This window comes from Octodon degus, unplaced genomic scaffold (assembly GCF_000260255.1).
Source record: "Octodon degus isolate 3935 unplaced genomic scaffold, OctDeg1.0 scaffold00125, whole genome shotgun sequence".
Lineage (NCBI taxonomy): Eukaryota > Metazoa > Chordata > Mammalia > Rodentia > Octodontidae > Octodon > Octodon degus.
Window position 1 is genome coordinate 1,985,028 of NW_004524701.1, and position 6,968 is coordinate 1,991,995.

The following is a 6,968-nucleotide window of genomic DNA, read 5'->3' on the forward strand; positions in this document are numbered from 1 at the left end:
CAATATTAGTCAAAGAAATTGAAGAAGTAATTTTTTGAATATATTTGGTTGTTGCAGAGTCTTACTACACAGCATGGTGATCCTTCTGCTTTCAGCCTCCCCAGCATTAGATTACAGGCATGTACCACCATGCCTGAACTTTGACTGGCTCAATGTGGCCTGGGGGCAGAGCTGGCACAGCATGTGAAGCCAGGAATCTAACTGCAGTTCATAAGGTTGCCTAAGCTTGCCAAAGCAGGTGCTTTTGTCTGCTGAGCTATCTTGCCAGCCCCTGAAGAAGTAATTTTTAAAATCCTATCAATTAATCCTATCTAGGTTCCAACAGACTTACTGCTAAATTCTACAAGAACTTTACATGAGATTTAATGCCAATGTGTCTCAAACTGTTCAATGAAATTGAAAGAGAAACAGTGCTCCCAAAGTAATTTCTTGTCGTAAGCATTACCCTGATTCCAAAACCAGAAAAAGATCACAGCAAAAATGAGAACTATAGGCCAATCTCTTTAATTAACATGAAAGTCCTCAACAAAATACTGGCCAAAATAATGCAAAGCATTTCAAAAGGATTATGCATCCTAACCCAATGGGATTCATCCCAGGGATGCAGGGATGCTCCAACCCACACATATGTCAATAAATGTGATACATCCCATAAGCACAAGCAAGAACAAAACCTATATGAACATCTCAATAGATACAGAAAAAGCACTTGACAAGTTCCACATTCATTCATGATAAAAAAAATTTCAAAGAAAAAAGGTCTATATATCAATCTAATAAAGAAATCCATGACATGCAAATAGCCACCATGGAGAGAAACTGAAAGCTTTCCTTGTAAATTAGGAACAAAACAAAGATGACTACTATCATTTTAACTGTTCAATATATTTCTGAAAATATTAGGCCAGAGAAAAAATAGAAAGGATATGACTAGGAAAGGAAATGTTAAATTATCATTATTTGTTGATGAGATGGCCCTCTATGTAGAAAGTCCCAAAAATTCAACCAAAAGACTCCTAGAATTAATAATCAAATTCAGCAGTATAACAGGCTAAAAAGTTATACTGCAAAAAGTAAAAAATTAAGAGTGTTTCTGCGCACCAATGTCATACTCACTAAAAGACAAAACATGGGAGCAAACGCTTCGCATAATGTCAAGAGAAGTGAAATTCTCAAGAATTAACTTAACCAAGGAAGTGATACACCTCTACAATGAAAACTACAATCCTCTGAAAAAAGATGCAGAAGGGGACATCAGAAAGTGGAAAGATACTCTGTGTTCCTGGATAGGCCACATTGCCAATATTGTTAAACAGTTTTCAAATCAGAACACCAATAGTATTCCTTACAGAACTAGAGAAAACAACCCTAATACTCATACAGAACCAAAAATGACCAAAAATAGCAGCAGCAATACAATGCTGGGCAACAAGGGTGAGTGAGAGGGCATCACAATCCTGGATTTCAAGTTATACTGCAAAGCTACAGAAATGGAAAAACCCCATGGCATTGGCAAAAAGCAGACTTGTGGATCAGTGGAGCAGAAGAGAGGGTGTGGAAACACTTAGGCAAATTCAGCTATGCTATTGGAAACAACTCCAGGTAGATTCAGCTCTGCTATCTTTGATAAAGGGGTCAATCTTTTCACTGGAGGAAACATGCCCTCTAAAAATTGTTCTGGGAAACTGGTTATTAACATGCTAAAGATTTAATCTAGACCCATACGTCTTGACATGAACTAAATTAAAATAAAAATGTATAAAAATATATAAATATTGGAGTAGAAACAATGTGCTGGAAGATGAAATAAACTGTTGAAGACATGGGCAGGACAAAGACTTACTGAACAAAATCCTGGTTGTACGAGAAATAGCACAAAGAATCAACAAATGATATCAAATTTAAGCCACATCAAATTTAGAAGTTTTTGTATAACTAAGGAAATCACCAAAAGAATGAAGACAATGAAGAGAGTGGGGGAAAAGCCAATCATTCCTCAGATAAAGGACTAATACTTATGGGAAATGAAAAGACACATCTCAGATGAAGAAGTACCAACAACCAATAAATACATTTAAAATGCTCAACATTACTGGTCATTCAAGAAATGCAAACTGAAACAACACTGAGGTTCCCTTTCAGTCCAGAAAGAATGACTATCATCAAGAAATGGACCACAACAAATACCGGGAGGATATAGGGGAAAAGGAACATTTATTTCTCAACTGTTGACTGGAGTATAAATTACTACTACCACTATGGAAATCAGTATGGAGATTCCTCAAAAAACTGAAACTTGATGTTCCATTTGACCCAGCTGTTCTCCTTGTAGCTGTCTTCCTGAAAGAGTTACAGATGCAGCACAGTGACACATACACACCAACGTTTATGGCAGCACAATTTATAACAGCTCAATCTTTGAAACAGCTCATGCACCTATCAACAGGCAGATGGATAAAGAAAACGAGATATTCACGTATACTGGAGTACTACTTTGCCATAAAAAGAGTAAATATGAGGCATTTTAAAATAAATGGATGCACCTCAAGACTATAATGTTGGACCTGCAAAACAACTCAGCAGACTGAAGCACCTGCTTAGGAAGCCTTAGGCAACTGCAGGGACTGTAGTTTGATCCCCAGCATCACATAACGCTCTAGGCAGGCTGAGCAGGACACACACACACACACACACACACACACACACACACACACACTAATGTTAAGTGAAATAAATCAGACATAAAGATATAAATATGATGTTTTCTTCTCTTATATAAGAAACCCAAAGCACGAAAGGAACAAAATACACGATAAATATTAGGAAGTAGGGATATCTTCAAATGGGAAAGGAAACAAGGGAGGAAGGAAGGGATAGAGGGAAGGGAGGAAAGCAAAAAGGATTTTAAAAGAGAATTGAGACAAAATAGAAATAGAGTATTCGGCAATGGGAAGAATCAGATGCGTTGGAGTGAGTGGACAGGAATTGGTGTGTGCCACATGCATGTGCACATCGCAGATAAGGAATTGACCACTCAGTGCTGCACACACACAGTAAAAATAAGACAAAACCTAATCAAAGACATGAATGAATATCTTTAATGGAGATTGAAGAAAACATCAGGAAATGGATTGATATCTCTTGTCTCTGGGTAGGAAAAATCAAAGTAATCAAATGACTATACTTTAGAACTGATACACAGATTTAATGCAATCTCAGCCAAAGTATCAACAGAACTTCTCACAGAACTAGAGAAAATTATCATAAAATTCCTGTGGAACTGGAAAAGACCCAGAATAGCAAAAGCAACACTGCTTAACAAAGGCAAAGCAGGTGGCATAACAATCATGTTTGAAGTTATATCACAAAGCTACTGTAAGTAAAACAGCATGGCACAAAACCAGGTGTGTGGATCAGCAGAACAGAACAGAAGAAGCCAAAAAAGCCCCAGGAGCATTTAGCTATGTGATCTTTGACATGAAGTTGAAACACTCAAGAAGCAAGCTACCTTCTCTAATAAATACTTGTGGGAACATTCTACAGGCAGAATATCTCCTACCACGTATTGAACTAAAGGTGGATCAGAGATAAATATAAAAGTAGAAATAATTTTCTGGGAGATAAAACAGGTACAACTCTTGAAGACAGCCACATACAAGGACTTTTTGAACAGAATTACCATGGCACAAGACATACCAAGGATTGGGGATGAGGAGATAGCTTGGCAGTCTAGTCATCTGCCTGGCAAGTTCAAGGACATGTGTTCAATCTAGTACTGCATGCCATGTCAGGTCAGGAACCCAGGTGCACTGTGCTTGCCTCTGAAGCCAGGTGTGGTGGTACATTCCTGTAATCCCAGTGCTGGGGAGGTTGAGACAGGAAGATCACTGAGAGTATGAGCTGCATAGTGAGACCCTGTACCAAATAAATAAATAAATATATAAATAAATACATAAATACAGATTAAATAAAGAGACAGAGTTGCACAGTGAGACCCTGTACTAATTACATAACATAAATAAATAAGAAATAGTGAAAATTAATGAATGAGATCACATCAAATTAAAAAGCTTCTGTACAACAAAGCAATGGAGAATGGGGGGAAATTTTTGCCAGCTATTTGTTGGACTGGTGACTCATATCAAGACGGCATAAACAACTCAAAAAATTATAACAAATATTAAATAGTGAGACCCCAAAATAACAGGTGCAATCAAAGAAAGGGCAATAAAAATGAACAGACACTTCACAGAAAAAGTATAAGTAACAAATACATACATGAAAAATTATTCAGTATTACTGACCACAAGTGAAATTAAAATTATGCTAAGATACCATCCTACTCCAGAAAAAAGTAAGAAATCATATATTAACAGATGGTCAGAATGATGGAGTAAAGGAATTCTTCTACATTGGGAGTGGGAATGTAAACTATTCTAGCCACTATGGAAATAGGTGTGGAGATTCCTCAAAGACTAAAACTAAAAATTTCATTTGACTCAGCTACTGTCTTGCAAGGTATCTTCCCAAAAGAATTAAAGACATCATGTTACAAGGATCCATATGTGTTCATGTTTACAGTAGCATGATTTGTATAAGCTAGATTTTGGAATTAGCCTGTATCAGTGACAGTGAACCTATGGCACGTGTGCCACAGTGGGCTATTCGGTTTACTATCATTCAATTTTTATGTTCATCAACAGATGAATGGATAAAGAAAATGTACTACTGAGACACAATGCTGTACTATCCTTCCATAAAAACAGATACTTCAGGCATTCATAAGTACATGGATGCAACTTGAAACTATAAGTCAGACATACCAGCTTAGTATTGTATGGTTTCTCTTAGATGAGAATCTCTCTCTCTCTCTCTCTCTCTCTCTCTCTCTCTCTCTCTCTCTCTTTCCCTCTTCCTTTCTCCCTCTCTCGTTATGACATATGTGATATGACATATAAATGATAAATAAAAAGTAGGATGACCTTTTTCAAATGAGAGAACAAGGAGGGAGGACAGATGAAGAGTAGTGAAAGGGGATGGAAAAAAGAATTGAAGGAAAAAATAATGAAAATGGAGCTTTTGCAAATGGAAAAAGGGAACCAGGAGTTGAAAGGAACAGAGAGGGAGAGAAAGGGAAAAGAGTACAGAGAGAGAAAGAGAGAGAGAGAGAGAGAGAGAGAGAGAGAGAGAGAGAGAGAGAGAGAGAGAGAGAGAGAGAGAGAGAGAGAGAGAGAGGGGAGAGAGGGAAGAGAGACAGACAGAGAGAGACAGAGAGAAGGAGAGAAAATAATTAAGATATAGACTGTAATGTGCTTGTGATGATGATAGGAAAAGGGGGTTGTAATTTTTGTTTCTCTTGGAAGAGGTGAATTTAATTGGTACACTTGTAGCTATGAATTCATTTCATGATAACATGCTTGTTTTATATTCAGGTGGTCATCTGAGCTCTCAGCTTACACTTCTCTCCAAGTAAATATTTGCCCTTGCTCTTGTATTTCCTTGCTTTGAAAAGTGTTTTCTGTACTTGTCACCAGCCAGTGCTCCATTTCATACCACCTCTCACCATTGGTGTGGGACAAGTTCTTTTATAACATGTCACATGGATATTTTCAATTTCCCCATGAGTAAAGAGGAGAGTAGGGACACCTAAAGAAGAGATCTGATCTCTAATCTGACAGGGAAAGTTTGCAAGCAGGTGAACAGGTGATATTTTAAGATCAGATGATCATGTTAGATTATGCAGTCATGCCTGAATATTTTCCCAAGGTTATCTAAGCCCCTTTTCTTTCCACTCACCTGTGTACCTGGACAGCTCCCAATGAGTTCCTTCAGAGGCCTCACCCAGAGTTAACCTGCACTGCTTCTTAACATGGCTGACTGCAGTACCACACAACCCAACTGGCTGAACACCTGCTAGCATTCTGGAACATTCCCAGACAAGGAGGCTGAAAGTGTAACACAGGTCCTTCTCTATTTAGCTTTACTCTGAAAATGGCACATGAAAGTCTGCTATAGACTGAGACACTATTTTGGCAACTATTTGATACACTAGCTTTCTTTCTTCCTCCATCCCTTTCATTTTGCTATAGAGAGTTGTGGGTTTACCCAGGCAGAAGGCTCAGTGTTTGCTTCTGTGTCCACACCTGTACACCAGGGTCTGCAGCCTGGAGGCGTGGAACAGGGAAGCAGGTCACTCAGCTAGACCACATGATGCTCCTCAGGGTGGCAGTGGGGAAACAGTGAGGACATCCTGGGTCCCTCAGTGGGACACTTTTGTAGGTCTAAGCATTTCCATGAAGCTGCCCTATGAGCACTCAGGTACAATGGGCAGCTGGCTCTCTGAGCCCCGCTGACTCCCAAAGGCCAAGGCCATCTCAGACTCTGCCAAGACGTTTCTGCTGCCTTTTATCACCTGCTGTATTTTTAGCTATCCTTCCTTGTCCCTCCACAAAATGTGTCCATGCTCTTGCAGTGGTGTTGTATTCCCCATCTTCTCCCCCAAGTCCTTGATATCTCTTGGTCCAATAGGCCCGGTTTTCTTTCCCCATACTTAGGTCTTTACTTCACTGTAGGGGCCAGCGGCTTCTCCTTCCTGTCTCTGTAGGCCCCTTCCTCACCCTCTCCCCCACTCCTCAGTGCCCAGATCCGAGCAGTAAGCCCGGCTGCCCTCTCTGACCGGGGCACACTGGGAAGGGTGCTGGGGACACCAGATCTCCAGTAAGTGCAGTTGCAGGCTTTCTCTCCACTCTTTTCCCTTTCCTCTCTCTGCTGACAAAGGAGCTCGGGCTCAAGGGTTCAAGTCACATCAGTACACCTGCTGGGCCAAGAGTACAAGATCTCGCCTTTTCTGTGGCCAGAATTCCTTCCAGGACAGTGCCCTGCTATAGAAACGTGGACCTGCACTGCCTCCCCGGAGTATGATTTGCGAGGTCACCTTGACTGCAAGCCAAAACAACCGGCTGCCGCTC